This window comes from Bradysia coprophila (genome assembly GCF_014529535.1).
Source record: "Bradysia coprophila strain Holo2 chromosome X unlocalized genomic scaffold, BU_Bcop_v1 contig_39, whole genome shotgun sequence".
In the NCBI taxonomy this organism is placed as follows: domain Eukaryota; kingdom Metazoa; phylum Arthropoda; class Insecta; order Diptera; family Sciaridae; genus Bradysia; species Bradysia coprophila.
In genome coordinates this window covers 1,040,805-1,057,526 of record NW_023503329.1, presented here as the reverse complement: position 1 = coordinate 1,057,526, position 16,722 = coordinate 1,040,805, and the positions used below count along the sequence as shown (strand labels likewise).

Sequence of the window (16,722 nt, the reverse complement as noted above, 5' to 3'; positions counted from 1 at the left end):
AAACGGAATTCTCGAAGGAACGACTGTCCAGCGCATCGTTGGAATTCATCAATTTTGCTGATTTGAAAAAGTATGAACAAAACAAGCGACTCGTCTTTGATGTTCAAATAAAAGCAGATCCGAAAAGATTCTGCATTCGGCCATACTATGCACCGAATGTACAACAAATCCATACCATTTTCCAGTTCATTGTGAACGACGTGACCGAACTGGAGCAAACGTCAACTCTTCAATTCTTAGCCGGTACAAAATTTCGAATAAAAGTGATTAGAGTCGATCAAGACCTAAGCATCTTCTTGCGACACGAAAAAGGTGCATCAAATGAGCAATGGTCGTGGAATGTGAAATTCGGCATCAAATTGCTATCATTCGATCCGAATGTTCAACCGATCGTAAAGCAATTCGAGAAGAAGTTTTATTGTGAGGTGGTCAGTTGGGGATATCGTCAATTTACAACTTGGCAGAATTTCATTGATCCAGAGAAGAGCTTTGTGCAGAATGGTAAATCGATTTTCGAAATTGATTTGGCGGTCGATCCACCAAAACCATTATTGTCGTTTGATGAGAAGAAAACGACAACGGAGTCATCGAACCAATTGGCATGTTCAGTTTGTTTGTTAAGCATTATCGACCGTAGTCCTACGGCAACGATGTGTGGTCATTTGTTTTGTGGCAGATGTATTGAACGTTCCATTGAATTACGGCATAGGTGTCCACTTTGTAATGCGGATTTGAGAACACAAGACGTTCAACCCATTTTCTTTTGAATTTTTCGCGCATTGAATCTAATTTCTTTTATTTTATTTTAAAGTTTTTATACACAAAAATGGTTGGTTGATCAATAAAATGTTGACCCCCGGATGGAAGTGTTTCTTTTTATGATTAATTTCAATGAATCGATTGAAAATTTGAACAGTGTAATGCTGCCGAGTTAACCCAAAAACATCGCATGTATTTTCGCATTAGCTTTTAAGATCTTTCGAAAGCTTCTGTGAGCTTTGAGCTTCTTTTAGATTCCATTCAAAAGGTGGAACATTTCATTGGAATTCTAAAATAACTCGAAGCTCAAAAAAAATTTCGAAAGCTTTTAAAAGCTAATGCGAAAAGACATTGCTATGCGCCTGCGCCATTGCATCAACATAATCTGGGTTCGATTCTTGTGTCAGATAAAATTCCACATGGAATTTTTCCAGCAAATACATCAAATCGCTTAAGACCTACCGTTCACTCAAGCTTAATAATTAGGAGGCCTGCGATGTGTTGGGTGGCTACAACGTTATACACACTGAATGATCCGTATGACGTAGCCCAAGTACGACGAATTTGTGTACAAATGTCTAGCCTACATTTAGGCGAAAAATCTTATAAATTTTGTGTAGTAAAATGCGATGAAACCGAGCGCCAGCGAATTCTATTGATTTTAAAGTCAGTTGGTTTCGACTGACGCATGTGAATATCGTCAATAAAACATAAGTTGTCTGCACTAAAATGTGTTGACCATGATCAAACGATCTATGAATTCTTTGTCCCATTATATAAGTCACCTCTATGCAACAACGTAAAACATTGCCACTTCTGTTACAAATATATTATCAAAATTCCAATAGGTCCACACTATAGAGTGAGATACAAAAACTGGATGAAAAATAATAATAAATTTCTTCCCGTTTCAGATAGTTGAACACTTACATACTATGATTGTAGTCTATAAGTGATTTACTGCTGATGTTTGGTTAAGAGTTTTGGAAAAACGGAAAAGAGCAAATAAAACCCAACAATTCACCAGCATTACATTTTGCCAAGACAAAATGTTTGCAATGGCAACGTAAATGATGGTTTTTTGTTTTCAAGCGAATGCACGAGTGCACCAAATTCTTTAAAACTTTTCGTCGGTTTCTGCTCAACAATTTTTTTGTTTTTTGATGCCATGGTACAATGAAAGACTCACGATATGCAGCCGAGGATACTAGAAAATGTTGTTAAAACTTTAATTTAATGTGATGATATTTTCTCTTCATCAGTGTCATGATAACACACAATTAGGGGGAAGCCCAAAATTTACGCGATTTGAAGAGAAAATTTTATTATTTTTCCCTTATAGTCGGGAGCATGCAGAAAGTAACTTGAGTAGATACATTCCAACGATTGTTGTTTTTGGCAATTCGCCTCTCAAACCTTTCCAACACTATAAAATTGAAGTGGAAATGTATCCGTCTGATATTGTTCATACGAAACTACTCACATCTAACATGATGTTTATTGGCTTTCATGTGTTCACTAAGCTCTTAAATGGAAGGATGCTGTTGAATATTTGGGTACTTTAAGTAAAGAGTAGAAACGATCTTTTTTTCATATTTACGTGTTATCAAGGCACTGTCAAGGTCTGTTTTGTGAACACGTACTGTAAGTAATAGCAGTACAGTCATGAACATCTCCTGTTTTTTTAGTCCACTTTCCACACATTCCACACATGTGTATGATTCGTAAGATATGAATGTGTGGAACAAAGTGGACTACACAAGTAAGAGTTTGGTAACACGACGACGACTTCGAGGTCAATTGTGAACAGTATGAGGGTATTCCTGAACCAAAATCTGACGGGAGATCATTTAGAAACAACAGTTTGATTAGTATTTAGTCACGAATGGCACAACAAGAAACACTTTCGATATTCCGACAAAAATAAGGATGTTAGATGAGAACTAGCCGTTACTTACAGTCTGCTTTGTAAGGACAAAATAAGCAATTATTCTTAGAGCAACATAGCAAATTAAAAGAAACCTTAGATGGTCATTTGTAACCATAGATTTCACTTGATTCACAAGACTTTAACACCAAAACCAAGCACTGTCAACTTCAGCACAACAAATGTTTACAACAGATTGGTTCTAACATCCAATAACAGGGCTATGTTAAGCTCACAGTTTAGTTGCTTTATACACACTTTCAGTAGCATTAGTTTAAACCACCATAATATCATTGTTTCCGAAAATCGCATAATGCGTTACGATTACCCCTAATTTAACAAATTCGCCATTATAGTCCACCAAGTTTTTTAATGTTGCCATAATAAAAAACAATTTTTCCACATCGTTTTGTCCCAACGAAAGTTTGTCGTTCGTATTTCATGACTTCCGCTCAAAAATACATTACCAGCTGTGTATACGTGTGTGCTGTTGCACAGATATAATGCAATATTGAAAAGTGGAATTTATTGCGATTTCATTCCCTACATAAATACAACCGAAATATATATTATATTGAATTCAATATCGACACGGGACACGGGCAAAGTTGGAAAATGCTGTGAAAATTAGATGTGTGATTATCCAATCCGAATATAAATTTAAAAAGTAGAGAGAAGAAGAAGAAGAAAGAAAAAACACCAACTGGAAAATCAACTCCGGTTCTACCTCACTAATAATAATATTTGATGGCTGTTTAGCTCTGAACACACCACAAACTAGACTGAGGTTCTACATACCTTGCAGCGCCAACAAAAGTTCGAAATCTCGTGTTTCACAAGCACAAAAAAAAGTTTTATTTTTCATTTTCTTTTTTTATTTTTATTCGTGTTGCTGTGGAATTTTAACGTTTTTAGTGTTGTTATAATAGTTTTACTAACCCATATACATTCTGTCTATGACTAACAGCTATTTTCGGGGGCAACTTTTGTCTGTTTCTTTTGCCATGAAACCGATAACTTATACACCCCATGCATAAAACTGGTTGTTATATTTCTGTTTTATATGGAAATAGTTTTCGGGCTTTTGTATATATATATATAAATAGTCAGGCGAACGACATTTAATGCCATAGATACCAAGGTGAAATGAAAACATATTTTTGGGGTATTCAGACTTTGCCAGGATTTATTGTTCAGTTGTTAGTTTCGGCCTATCTGTGTACATAATAATAAATACATGGATCTATAACATGTTGCCATGTTGCGATACTACGCACGGTGGGCCTGAAGTGAGAAAAGTTTTTTTTTTTTCAAATGGCACCCAAACAATGAGTAATAGGACATTGGTAGACACTGTTCCACGATATCTGAATGTTTTGAATGTTTTTTATATTTCAATTTTTTTTTCCGAATTTTATATGGATTTTCACAGTGGTCATCAATCAAAAAAAAAGAATTTCAAGTGGTACCCCAAAAAGAGTATTGTTTGAAGTGATGGGACCTCAGAGGACTCAGAAAACCTGTTCCACTGCATCTGAGTTGATCCTTTAAAAAAAAAACTTTTTTTTCGATTGAGGGCCACCGTGCTACAAGGTCTATTTTCGGTGAATTTGTATTTATTGAAAATTGAATATGATAATTCATTTAGCAATCGGATTCGTACATGGTATAATGTAGACTGTTTACGTTTCAGTGGATTGTATTTCGAAAAGAGATAAAAAAATATTTTATTTTTTGTTAGATAGGACATGCTGATGAAGGGAAAATAAAACCATTTTTGAAGTGCGTGACTACGATGTATGTTACTTACAGCGATTTTCAATGTCAAATATAATTTCGGATGTTTGATGTTGGTTAAAAGTTTGCAGAAAGTCGAACACAGTTGAACGTTGAATACAGTTATTGTTGTTGTATATTAACAGACAACAAATGATTACGCAGTGGGGGGATGATATTCCTGAACGCCAATAAGAATTTTTATGCATACGTGGCACGCAGATCGAGACTTTGTTTATGGTTTCGCAGAATCGTTTTAGAACAGCGACAAAAAAAATGTCAAAAACAATTCAGCGCCGAATTCTAGGCCGAATTATAAGAAAAATTTAAAGACTGTAGCGTCAATACACACGATTTTCGACTCCTTGGCTTACCTCTAATTTTCACGTGTGAAAATGCTATTACTCTACTACTTCCATATTGACAACAAAAACTTTTTCGAATTTCTGAGAATTTCGATTTTTACACCTCGCTCATGCAGTCAAGGGTAGATAACGAAGATCAATAAACTATCAATAAATCTTGAGTCTCCTCAGATAGTGATACATCTCATCATCCATTTTAAGAGATTTGTGTTGTTAAAATGGTTGCAAATGGGTTAAAAGAACCGATTATTTTTGCATGTTTGTGCATGCAAGTTTGATGCGTGCCAGTTTCCACTGTAATGTGAATTTAGCACAGTGCAAGATTCACCATCTGAAGAGTAATTTGGCACCATGCAACTTTGGAAACTGGCACACGGTAGCCATAATAGAAAAATAAATAAAAGTGAATGGTGTGCTAATCATAGTTAGCCGTCTGTCACTATTAGTCAACATTATTTACCTATAACGGGAAGGCTTGGCAAAAATTAGGGAATTGTGATGTTTCGATTCGAGGAACAACGTTTAGCTGCTCGACGAAGATTGCTCAATAGGGTCGGAAAACGACAATTCCTCCAAGACATCGCAACTTTTATGCAAGATTTCGTAAAGGAACGAATTTTCTAGTTTGGAGACAAATTATTGAATTTATTTCGATGCCTTCAAAGCCATAGCTTTTTTGCGTCATTTTGTAAAAAGACAAATTTCTTTGTTTTGACTGCGAAAACTCGTAAAATGACAAATTTATTGACTCACAATCTCAATCATCTCACTCTCAATCATAACTTCCAGATTAAAATGAGTTAGCACAAAACTGGCACACAAGCTTCGTTGCGTGTGCCAAATTCTCAAAAACCTAGGAAAAAAGGTAATCTGGCACATGTGCTAGATTCCACTTCATGTACGGAATTTGGCACCCCCTTCACGTGTGCCAAATTCTCGGATCCCATTATCTCCCTTCTCCCTATCTTTTCCTACTTCCTGTGATATTATCTCCCTTCGATTGAGTCGCTTTTTAACAGTAATTTTTAACCTTAATGCAGCTTTTACATTTTAAGCCAATAAATTCACATCAGTAGTCATATAATACAGAATTTTACTAATATGAATATGAAAGAGACTACCGTCGTCCCCACCATTTCCATACAGTAGCTACCGTCGCTTGATAACAATTTTCGAAGAATTTTTGTTTGTTTTTTAAAGCAAAGCATAAAACTCAATTATTCCATAAATAATTCTGTCTCAGATTCAGTCTGTCAAGGACTTTACAGCAACTAAAAACAAATTGACAATAAAAAAGAATGTGCAACAAGAGGCCCTCCAAGTTCGCAGAAGAAAGGATGAGAAAACATTCTCGTGAAAATCAAACCGAATACAAAAAGCAATTCATGTACGAAGGGTGAAGTTTTTCCCATACAACTGTGAGTTAGGAACATCGCCTTCGGCTCGAGTTGGCAATCTCACACAAGTGCAAAAACAATCCTTTTTCTTTATTTTCATCAAAAAACAAATAGTTACCGTCTACAGTGTATTGCAATCATTTCTACTAATGCAAACAAAGAAAATCGTTTGACAAATATAACAAACAGTCCAAGTCCATGCATCTATACATTTTGGATTGTCGATAGAAATAGAGTCGTCGCAAATAGAGTTATCAAATCAGACTCAGCCAACTTAACCATACGATAGTTTCGGTATTATTTGTCTAATTTCCATTGTAAATGGATGTTTCTGCAAAACGAGGCCCTCTCCGTCCAATTTTCGATTTAGATATTTTCAAACGTTGGATATGTGGTTGACTGACGATATCTCAGTTCAATTTATATAAATTCAAAATACATCTGTTCTACACATACATACATATATATATATATATATATATTGGGATAGTAAGTATTAGAGTTACAAACATTGATGGCCATTTCGTGAGCATATATCAAACAACATTGATCCCCCTGTTACTTGTCTATGTTTACATTTTTCTTTTCCAGACCAGAACGTTAAATTAAAGATTTTCGCTTTGTGCATGACAATACATTGTATGTTGAACATTGTTTTCGTATGTAAACGTCGAAAAGATTTCTTTATTTTATATGAATGCACATGACTGGAATGTTCAAGAGGAACGAAGCAGAAAACTGTAAGCAGAACATCAGTGCTGGTCTAAATAATAAAAAAAACACGTTGGAATTGATAGAATGTTGTACTGAGGAAAATCTGGGGTTTCGATTGAAGTATTTTTTAAATAAGAGTGAGCCAAAAACTCGCTGCACTCGGGGCACAGACAACACCCTCGAAATGCTATTTCCCAATTTTCATCCTTCGTTTGCGGGTTGCAGGTTAAAAATTAGAAAAATTGACTTGTCAGGCGTGCCCAAAAATTAAATTAAATTTTTTGAATCCTTCTCTCCCTATCTCATCTATATTTTCATGATACACTCCAACAGTTTCAAGTTACCAGCTTGATACTGGTTTCACGGTCTCACCCCACCTAACTACGTGTTTTTAGCTGAAAAAGCTATTAATCACAAGAGGCTGATAGGGCAAGGAGTTTACATTCCAGATGCATTGAAAATAGTTCTCAGTAAATAACCTCAATACAAAAAACACACACACGCCCCGAGGTGTGTGTGTTTTGTTTGTATTGAGGCTATTTACTTCTCGTGAACTGATTTTTCGATGTTTTCGGGAATATTCACAAATGACTTCACACCGTTAGCGGGAGGGGTGTTCGGGAAAAATACCAGTTCTTGCAAATTTGAGATAATTCTAACCGTAAACAGCTTTTCTTGCCCTTAGAAAAACTTTCTCCTAGTCCCTTGTTTCGGAGTTCAAATTTCTCAAACATTTTTCTCTGTGTCTTCGATCAATTTATTTAAACACAACAAACCTGAAATTCAGTTATTTCGGCTTGAAGCATAGTTCATTTTTTGCTGCCTGTTCTAGTGAAGTGAGGTAGTGTATTACGTTAAGTACATATGAGAATCGTGTGGAAATGATACCACTGTAGTAAAAATAACTTAAGTGAAACACTCCAAATTTTTAAAGTTGATTAAAGTCAAGCTAAATGACCGATCGAAGTATCTAAGAAAAACGGTTGTTATGAACGTACAAATGGTTACAGGAAGGTGTGTTTGAGGAATAATATGAATAGTTATTTACACGACCAAGTATAAAAAGATGAAAAATAGAATTTTCGTGTGAATTTTGTTGATCTGAGGCGAAGCCAAGGTCAGTAATTTTTATCCCTTGTTATGTAATAGTATTTTACATGACTAGGGATAAAAATTTGAAAAGTAGAGTTTTCAATAAACACACGAAAACGAGACTTTTCATTTTTATTCCGAGTTATGTAATAGATTTTACATGCTGAGGACTTCGAAAGAAGTGCTTGAAACATGAAAAGTACGGTTTTCGACGCATGTATCATGTAAATAACTATTACATGCTGAGAGCATGGAAAGTTGTGCTTGAAACATGAAAAGTATGGTTTGCGACGTAGCATGTAAAAGAGCTTTCTTGGTTCGGAAGATCTTTTTTTTTCCACAATTTGCTCGGATAAAAGTTTGCACCTCTATTCACACAAATTCACGTAGCCATTGTCGGTGAAAGTTTTCAAAATTGTTTTTTTTTTGTTCAAAATAATGTTCTCGTAGATTGTAACTTAAACTGAATGCAAGAAATGATTCCTGTTGGTTGAGCTTGTTGAAAAAATTAGGAACACATGCTCAATCCATGCAAGAAGATCATTTGAAATTAAGTAAGAAACTTTGCAAAACGAATTTATGGGGAAATTCAATGGCTCCTTAGTCAAAGTTTACCTGCAGATTTAAGTTATAAATTAAATAGCTTCGTAAACAATATAAAGTACTGTTAAGATTAATATTCAAACAGTCGAGCAAACAGAAGTACAAGAAATTATGTACACACTGGTATTAAAATGTACGTACAGAGAGAGGAAGAGATTGAGCTTAAAATTGTTTGCAATAGAGTAGAATCTTTCAAAACTACCCCGTTCACAGTACCACAGTCATGCATACACTAGCTCATATATTCATATTAGACTCATAGACATTCAACACTGAACAGGGAGTCGACCCATCTGTTTCGTCATTAAGATTAATTATGTTTAAAACATCATAAAATGTTATTTTGATGGGATTAATATGAATTAACTTTTCTATGCCGGCATATGAGCCTTTTCTTCGGGCATCAAAACTAAAATACACGGAGGCAAATCCATCTATAAATAATTATGAAAGCAGAAACGTTAAACGTTCGAGAAAATTTGGTTTGAAACTTTTAGATGTTGGAAAAAAAACCTTGAGCTGTTCGCAAATTTTTGAATCATAGAAGAAGAAAAATTACTTGGAACTTTAAACCATTTTAAGCAGTGATGTAGTATTTTTGGTAGTTGGTAGTTTTGGAAGTTAGTAGTTTTGGTAGCTGGATTGATATTCCAAATTGCAAAGCCATTATGAGCTAATCAACACCAGGCAAATAATAATTATCTGATAACCGATAGCTCACAGTTAACATTGCAATTAGAAAATTTGGTAGTTGGTAGCTGACTACCAAGATTATTATTGACTACCAAGATTATTATTGACTACCAAATGTAATTTTCAACAGAGATGTTTACTGTTGAAGAACTAATCACCGACTTTCGAAATGATTCTACTTGCTTGCCTATTTATAAACAGAAAATTTGGTAGTAGGTAGTTTTGGTAGTTGCGAGCTGCATTGACATTCAAAATTGCAAAGCCACCATGAGCATATCAACACCAGACAAATAATAGTTATTTGTTATCTGATAACCGATAGCTTAACACTGCAATTCGAAATTTGGTAGTTTTTAGCTAAGTACCAAGGCTATAATTGACTAACAAGCGTAATTTTTGGAGAAGAGATGTTTGCTATTCGAGAACTACACGACGACTGACAAAATTATTCTACATGCTCGCCTATTTAAAGCTTAATTTTTGGTAGTTGACTACCAAACTGGTAGTTGACAGCCATGCCCTGATAGAGATGTGGAAGAGATGTTTACTGTTTGAGAGCTGCACACCGACTGATGAAATTATTTAGGCTGCTTGCCTATGTATAATTCGATAATGTGGTAGTTGACTACCAAATTGGTGAAAGTTGGTGGAGATGTTTATTGTTCAACATCTGGATATCGACTAATTAAACTATTCTTCCTGCTTGCCTCTACAAAAAATCGAGAAAAAGAAAAAAGACCTCACCAGGCTTTAGCCGGTCTATTCTTGTTAGACAGCACTGCTTCAGCCTTTTCCCACTCGGCCGATTGACGTCGTAAGTCAGCTGTAAATTCGGGGCAGACGAAGCAAAATTGTCACATTTTTAAAATCATTCACGTGATACTGCTCATATGAAATATGCATTCAAATTGCCTATTCACGTAAAGCACTGTACGTACGAGGTTACAAAATTAACGCTTGTGCGTTCAATTCAATTTCTGAAGCGCAGTTGCCATACGCGGGAATTTCTATAACCTTTCCTGTTACATTCCTAGCTACTTTTTGCGGTGTGCATTACTCGCACCTAACGTTGAATAACACCAAATTGTGGAGGAAAAAGAAGAACTCACCATTTAAATCCGATTCTCTTTAATCGTTCCATTCCACATTCATTACCAATGTCAACACATTTGCATATATAAATCGATTAGATTGTATTCGTTGAAAATGTTACTTGTTTATTTTCTCCCACTGTAGCATTGAAATGTACTAATTATTTCGAAATTCGTCAGATCTTTTTGTTTAACTTCAGATAAAAGACATTGTAGATACAAAAGGAAAGGGTATGTACATCTTGATACGGTAATGCTTTCTCCCTAAAGTAGCTATTATTCGATTGAAATAAAACCGTGAAAAGCTGTTTTAAAAGTAAATAATAAATTTTCGGGTGAAAATTATTTATGTGAAAGTCATGTTTACTTGTCTGCCTCTTTGTTTGGGAAATTACATATTCAATTCATATTTACATTCGTAAATTTTACACCTGCAAGGTTCTTTTGCTTAAACAATATCTCTTTTGAAAGAGAGAGTCAAACGTAAATTGTACAGAAAGGATTTATGATTTAATATTGATTTCGGCTAGACGACATTTTTCTTTCTACTAAAATTTTTGCTTTTTGAAATTTCGAAAAAAAAAGATTCAAGAACTCCAACTGAACATTGAATTGGCCCAGGTGATTTAACAACTCTCATACCTTAAATGTGTGCGTAAACGGATCGCTGTATTTATGTCAATTTATTCTGTAGATGGGATGATTGTTGCAGTCATTCCGAAAATAACCGTTCGTTGGCTTGTGTAAAACATAATGTAATTTGTCTGTGTTTAGGAGTAATTTCAACAGTCAAAGCTCGAGGGGCGTATATTTGTAAAAATTTCGTCGACAAAGGACTTTTCAATACAAAATCCTCTGAGATTCCATGATTTTCAGAGGATTTTCTTTGCCGTTTTTAGTTGGATTTTAACCGAATTTTCAAGTTTAAGAGTGATATCGCCAAATCTTCAGGTGATTGGGGAACAAGCGGTCTCGGATTTTAATGAGTGATAGCTCGTTGGTTTCGTCTTTCAATTATAGGAAACGCGTATCTCTCACTTTTTCTAAAAAAAAATTGTTTTCTGTGAAAAGCGTTCAAAAGTGAAGACATGTCAGAGGGTACCGAAAACAGTTTTTCGACAATAACTCAAGAAAAAATGATTTTAAATTGTTGTAATGTTGTACGAATGTCGAATGAACGAATGTTAGAAAAAGTGAAAGATACTTGTTTCCTAGAATTGAAAGACGAATCCAACGAGCTATCACTCATTAAAATCGTAGACCGCTTGTCCCCAAAAAAATTCCTCTTGGAGACCGCTTGTTAAAAAAATCACCTGAAGATTTGGCGATATCACTCTTAACGATTTCCTTGCATTTTTGTAAGTTTTTTGTTGTTTTTGATTTTAAAGTATTTTCTTCAGTTTTGAGGATCTTCAAAGCTTTCAAACCGATTTTCTAATGATTTTTTATATTTCTGAATTTCCCTTATTTCCACAATGTTTTCAGGTTTTAAAGAGATGTACTTCTTCGCCAGCGGAAAAAATCCCACTTTTGTGATTACTACTACAGTTCGTCTAGTTTCTCTCATTTCGTATGTTATTTCCAATGGACAATTAAAGATATCAGAGAAACCGAGGAGAGAACAACAAAGATCCGAAAATGGGATTTTTTTGCGTGTGCAAAACAGTACCAAGTCTCTGAGTCTTTTTAAAATTTGTACCTATTTCCGGTTTCTAAACTTTTCAGTTTGTTTTACATAACACACCTTATTGTTCACACGAAACTATATAAAAAACTGAATGTGAAGAGACAGATTCAATTTATAAATTTATTGCAACGACTATGTCTACCACTAATTACCAATTTGAAATGAACGAATTTCTCGTATCGTGAACTTTGGATGAATTTCAGTTTCCTTTTAATGAATGTGTGCATGACAACCGCTTGCTTCCAGAAAAAATGTGTCTTACTTTGTGAGAACATTTATATCGAAAGAAATTATTAATTGTGCAGTGACGACGATCTAATTATAATGTTCTCACAATAGACGTTTTGTAATTCAGTTACAAAAAGGGTACTTCGGCACGTACTAACAATCTCATATAGTACGGAGTGCAGCTAGTTTAATGAAGGTATGAAATGGGTCTGTTCGCACACCAGAGATTGCCAATATGCGTCTGGTAACCCATCCAAACGATTTTAACTCCAGTATCAACATGAAGGCCAAATTTTAAAAAAATTAAGAGAAAATATCGAAATTTTCAGTTTATAATTTTTCTGCAAAATGTTACAAAAAACGAAAATAAATTGCAATAATATTTAAATAAATTGGAATGACAAATCTGCTTTATATTATTGTTCATGAAACAAAAAAGGACTACAATTAAAGGGGCAATGGACCGGATATATTGTAATAATAAAAAAAAACAGGTGACGTAAATTAGTTATTTTCATAACAAGTGATAGATGGAAAGCCGAAATTTTATATACGAATTCGGAACACGATTATTGTACTTTGATTTTGAAATGTTAACTTTTCATGTATCATTATGATATCGAAACGAATGTCGTTTTTAAACTAATTCCACAAAGTGCTTCGAAATGTTTTTGGTCGTCGTTTGTGGGTCGTGTAGAGATGTGCGGGCCGCCCGAAAATGTCGGGCTGTCCGAGTTTTTATCCGGCCCGACCGGGCTCGGGCCGGACGGGCTTTGAAAATGGAAATATTCTGTTCGTGCGGGCTTTTCTAATTAGATCCGGCCCGAGCACCGGGCCGGACGGGCTTTGAACTAAAAAGATTGGGCCGCCCGAAAAAAATTTAAAATGTAAAAATAATTTAAATCTAAATTTTGGAAATAACTATCATATGCATACACCATCATCGACTATCAAACACGAACTTGACTACAAAAACGACGACGATTTCATCTAAACTCAATTTTTTTTTGTCGAAAATTGTGACGGATTCAACAAATTTTGCAAATTAAAGCCGCTTCGCGCTCATTTAGGTGGCTCATTTGACAACAAAAATTGTTTAGGTTGTTATGTCCTGTGGATTGCGAATATTGTAAATTTGTGAAAAGAAAAATGCAACGTACCCGCAGAATTTTTCAGTTGAACTCATTTGAACTTGTAGAATGTAATCAAATCATATCCGACTAACGTCTAATGCTACTTGAAAGTGCGACGATGGTATATTTGATATACGTCTACTTTTTCAAGGACTTTTTCAAACAATTGAAAATTTTCGGGCTTTTTCGGACGGCCCGGAAAAAGCCCGGTCCGATCCGGCCGGGCTCGTATTGGGTTGGGCCACAAATTGGTCGGGCCAGTTTGGATCGGGCTTTAAAAGTGAATTTCGGGCCGGGCTTCGGGCCGGACGGGCTTCAAAAAAACCTCGGCCCGCACATCTCTAGGGTCGTGTTGCTGATAAATTTTTAATTTGACATTTGGGTTGGCCGAAAAAAGTTGAAACATTCAATGTTTCTGGATATGAAAGTGACTTATAATTTGTACTAGATTTTTGGAAACCACTGTTTTCGGTGCAGCATGTAAAGGGTTTGAACAAACTTAATCACTCTTAGACACTCTTGCTTTGTAGTATATCAACCAAAGACATGTACTTCTCGCCTACTACCATACTAAGATGAGTGTAAGTCTTGAATGCTAGTACCTTGAATACTAAGCCTAATGATTCATTGTCTAAGAAAACAAAAGTGAATGTAGGCGGGGAACTTGTGGTAGTTATTAAAAAAGCTTCTTATGTATTTCTTTCAGATGTTAAGTCAGTATTTTGTGGAATGTAACCATTAGAGCCACGCTAGCCCCTTCTTATAATAATCAGTCATCCAAAAAAGCTGGTTCGATTGCTGATAATACCGAAAGCTTTCAGCACAATCATTATTTTTGTTTAAAAGATAATTATTTATTCACCCCTATTGTCTTTGAATCAGTAGGTAGCAAGGGTTCTGAGACAAAGACATTTATAAAGAAACTGGGATCATTAATGCAAAAGGCTTCTGGAGAACCACGCTCTATGGACTACCTGCTACAGAAGGTTTCCATTGCGATTCAACGAAGAAACTCTAGTTGCATTTTAGGGACCTTGGGATGATTTTTATTTATTGTAAATATTTGTTTTTCTTACTGGTTGCGCTTTGCAGCCTTTTATTCGTTTTTAATAAAGATATCTGAAGAAGATAATTTAGTAGACTGAAGTGAGTCAATTGTCTTCATTGTAATAGCTCAAAAAATATTCGGTGTACTTTCAAAGTAAATCGTATAGCCTATCCACAGGAATTGGCACTGCTCAGCTACCCCGACATATATTCATAAATATACGGTTCTAGCGAAACTGTACATTCGCCAAGTGCTTTGTTCTATTTTGTTTCAAAAAAAATAAACTTTGTATTAACCTGATTGAACAATGAACAAAAACTGTTTTAGTGAAAATAGAATAAAACATGAACACCTAATTGGATTACTGTGTTAGCCATACTAAAAATATGTTTTTTGTGCAACATCTACGAGCCGATAGTTTAATTTAAAAATTCTATTATTTTCGATTGGTATCGATTTCAACTAAATTTGCATATAACAAGTGCACAAACTCTAAAATTATTTGAAAATGACTTTTTGTGCTTTCCATAAAACAGGAATAACAAAAGCCTAATTCCGTTCAAAATTTTGCAACAAAATCGTGAATGGTATTGTACAACCACTGAATGACAAATCTCTAATTGTCCCTTAAGGGCTTCCATGTATTGTTCCGAATTGTAACATTTTATATGATTCGGTATGTATGCCCCCATGCCATTATGAAATTGCAAACAGAGGAATTTTCACTATGCCGTTAATTTCGATGCGAGTTCGAGTCAAATAATTCATTAGGTAATTACATTTAAAAAAAAAAAATTCTACTGCGAATGGTCTGAGGGAATTCCCATTCTCATATATCTCTTAAATTAAAAATTTCAAAATATGAAGTTCCTCCACTCCATAAACAAAATCAAAATAAAATTTCTTCACATCCTAGTTACGTATGTACAACATTTTTCACCGTTAAAAATGTTGAAAATATTTGAAGTGGTTAAATTACCACTCAAAGGTTGCATATGTTTGCTTGGGAATTTTGAAACACATGGTTATGTTGTCAGAACATAAGCCTAACAATCAGACTAGCTTCAATGGTCACTATTTTACCACTTACGCGGTGTTTACAATTATTATGCAGTGTCCAATCCACACGAGCCCATACACAATTTAAACATTCTTTATCCTCCTCAGAAAGATGCAAAGTCTTTTTGAGGAAAAAAGTGTAATGAGAGAATAGAGAATGGAATAAAGGGGAAATTTAATATTACAAAATCATGAATGAAAGAACTGGTAACGCCTCTAGTGGCCGGTATCGTAAGTTTCGATTTCCCCTTTTTCGTGAGTATGATGAGAGAACAGAAATTTTCCCCATTTTACTTACATTTTCTTTCGTCGTTTGCTTGTAGACCGAATATATGCTATTAGGCCACCACCGGTATGCCATATTTCATGAGCGAAATTTTCCATTTAGCCGAAATAAAATAAATACTCGATTTTACAATTTCATTCGACGGCACGTATACTGGAATTTCGTCGGTCAATAAATAAAAAATAGATTTGTTGTTGTTCTGCAAGCTCACTGATAAGAATATGAGTTGCACGAGAATAAACAGTACTGCTGGTACGTTCGGGTGATGAATAATGACTTTAACGTTTGAAATTTTCAGATCTGAATCCATTCAATTAGTATTTCTCGATCAACTTAAGATGCATTGTAATGTGTAGGTAAGCTATATTTACATTTTCTGTGATAACCTAAGTATGTAAATCATCAATTACCGACAACCATTTACATCTGCTGAATAAAATACGCATGTGCGAATGACGATACAAGAGGAAATTAAGTGGGGATGCATGTTCTATTTTGTGAGATATGCAATATGCAAATGCAAATTATGCACATAGCTTGTTGGAATGAATAAGATTATGAGAAATTTGAAACGTTCTATTAGAACATTAGATGAACAAAGTTACCTCCGAGAGAAATGAATGAATCTGAGACAATGCAAATATGCCATACCATATGTTGGATATTGTGACACTTGTACCAAATTACTGACAGTACTTGTCAGCTGCGACGGCAACTGGCCAAAGTTCGCATACATATTGATTTAACGGCTGCTACAGAATTACGTCAATTTTTCTTTTATTTTTTTAACATGCATTGAAGTACTAGATTTATACGCACTTTCTGGTCATCCCAAAGAAATGGTTTCAAACACTTTTGTTAGTG

At 34.9% G+C, this 16,722-nt stretch overlaps 1 long non-coding RNA gene across 2 annotated transcripts in view; it reads right to left on the bottom strand.

The window, feature by feature from the left end:
• Window positions 1-3,146: 3,146 nt before the first annotated feature.
• LOC119069752 overlaps window positions 3,147-16,722 on the bottom strand; it is a 28,590-nt gene continuing 15,014 nt past the window's right edge. The window contains exons 3-4 of one of the 2 annotated variants that reach the window (XR_005086394.1): window positions 7,283-7,285; window positions 3,147-3,156 (exon numbers count right to left, since the gene is read on the bottom strand). This is a non-coding gene — a long non-coding RNA (uncharacterized LOC119069752). Of the gene's footprint in view, window positions 3,157-5,790; window positions 5,806-7,282; window positions 7,286-13,601; window positions 13,604-16,722 lie in introns of those variants that run through there. The other variant, XR_005086393.1, reaches the window with a different exon arrangement.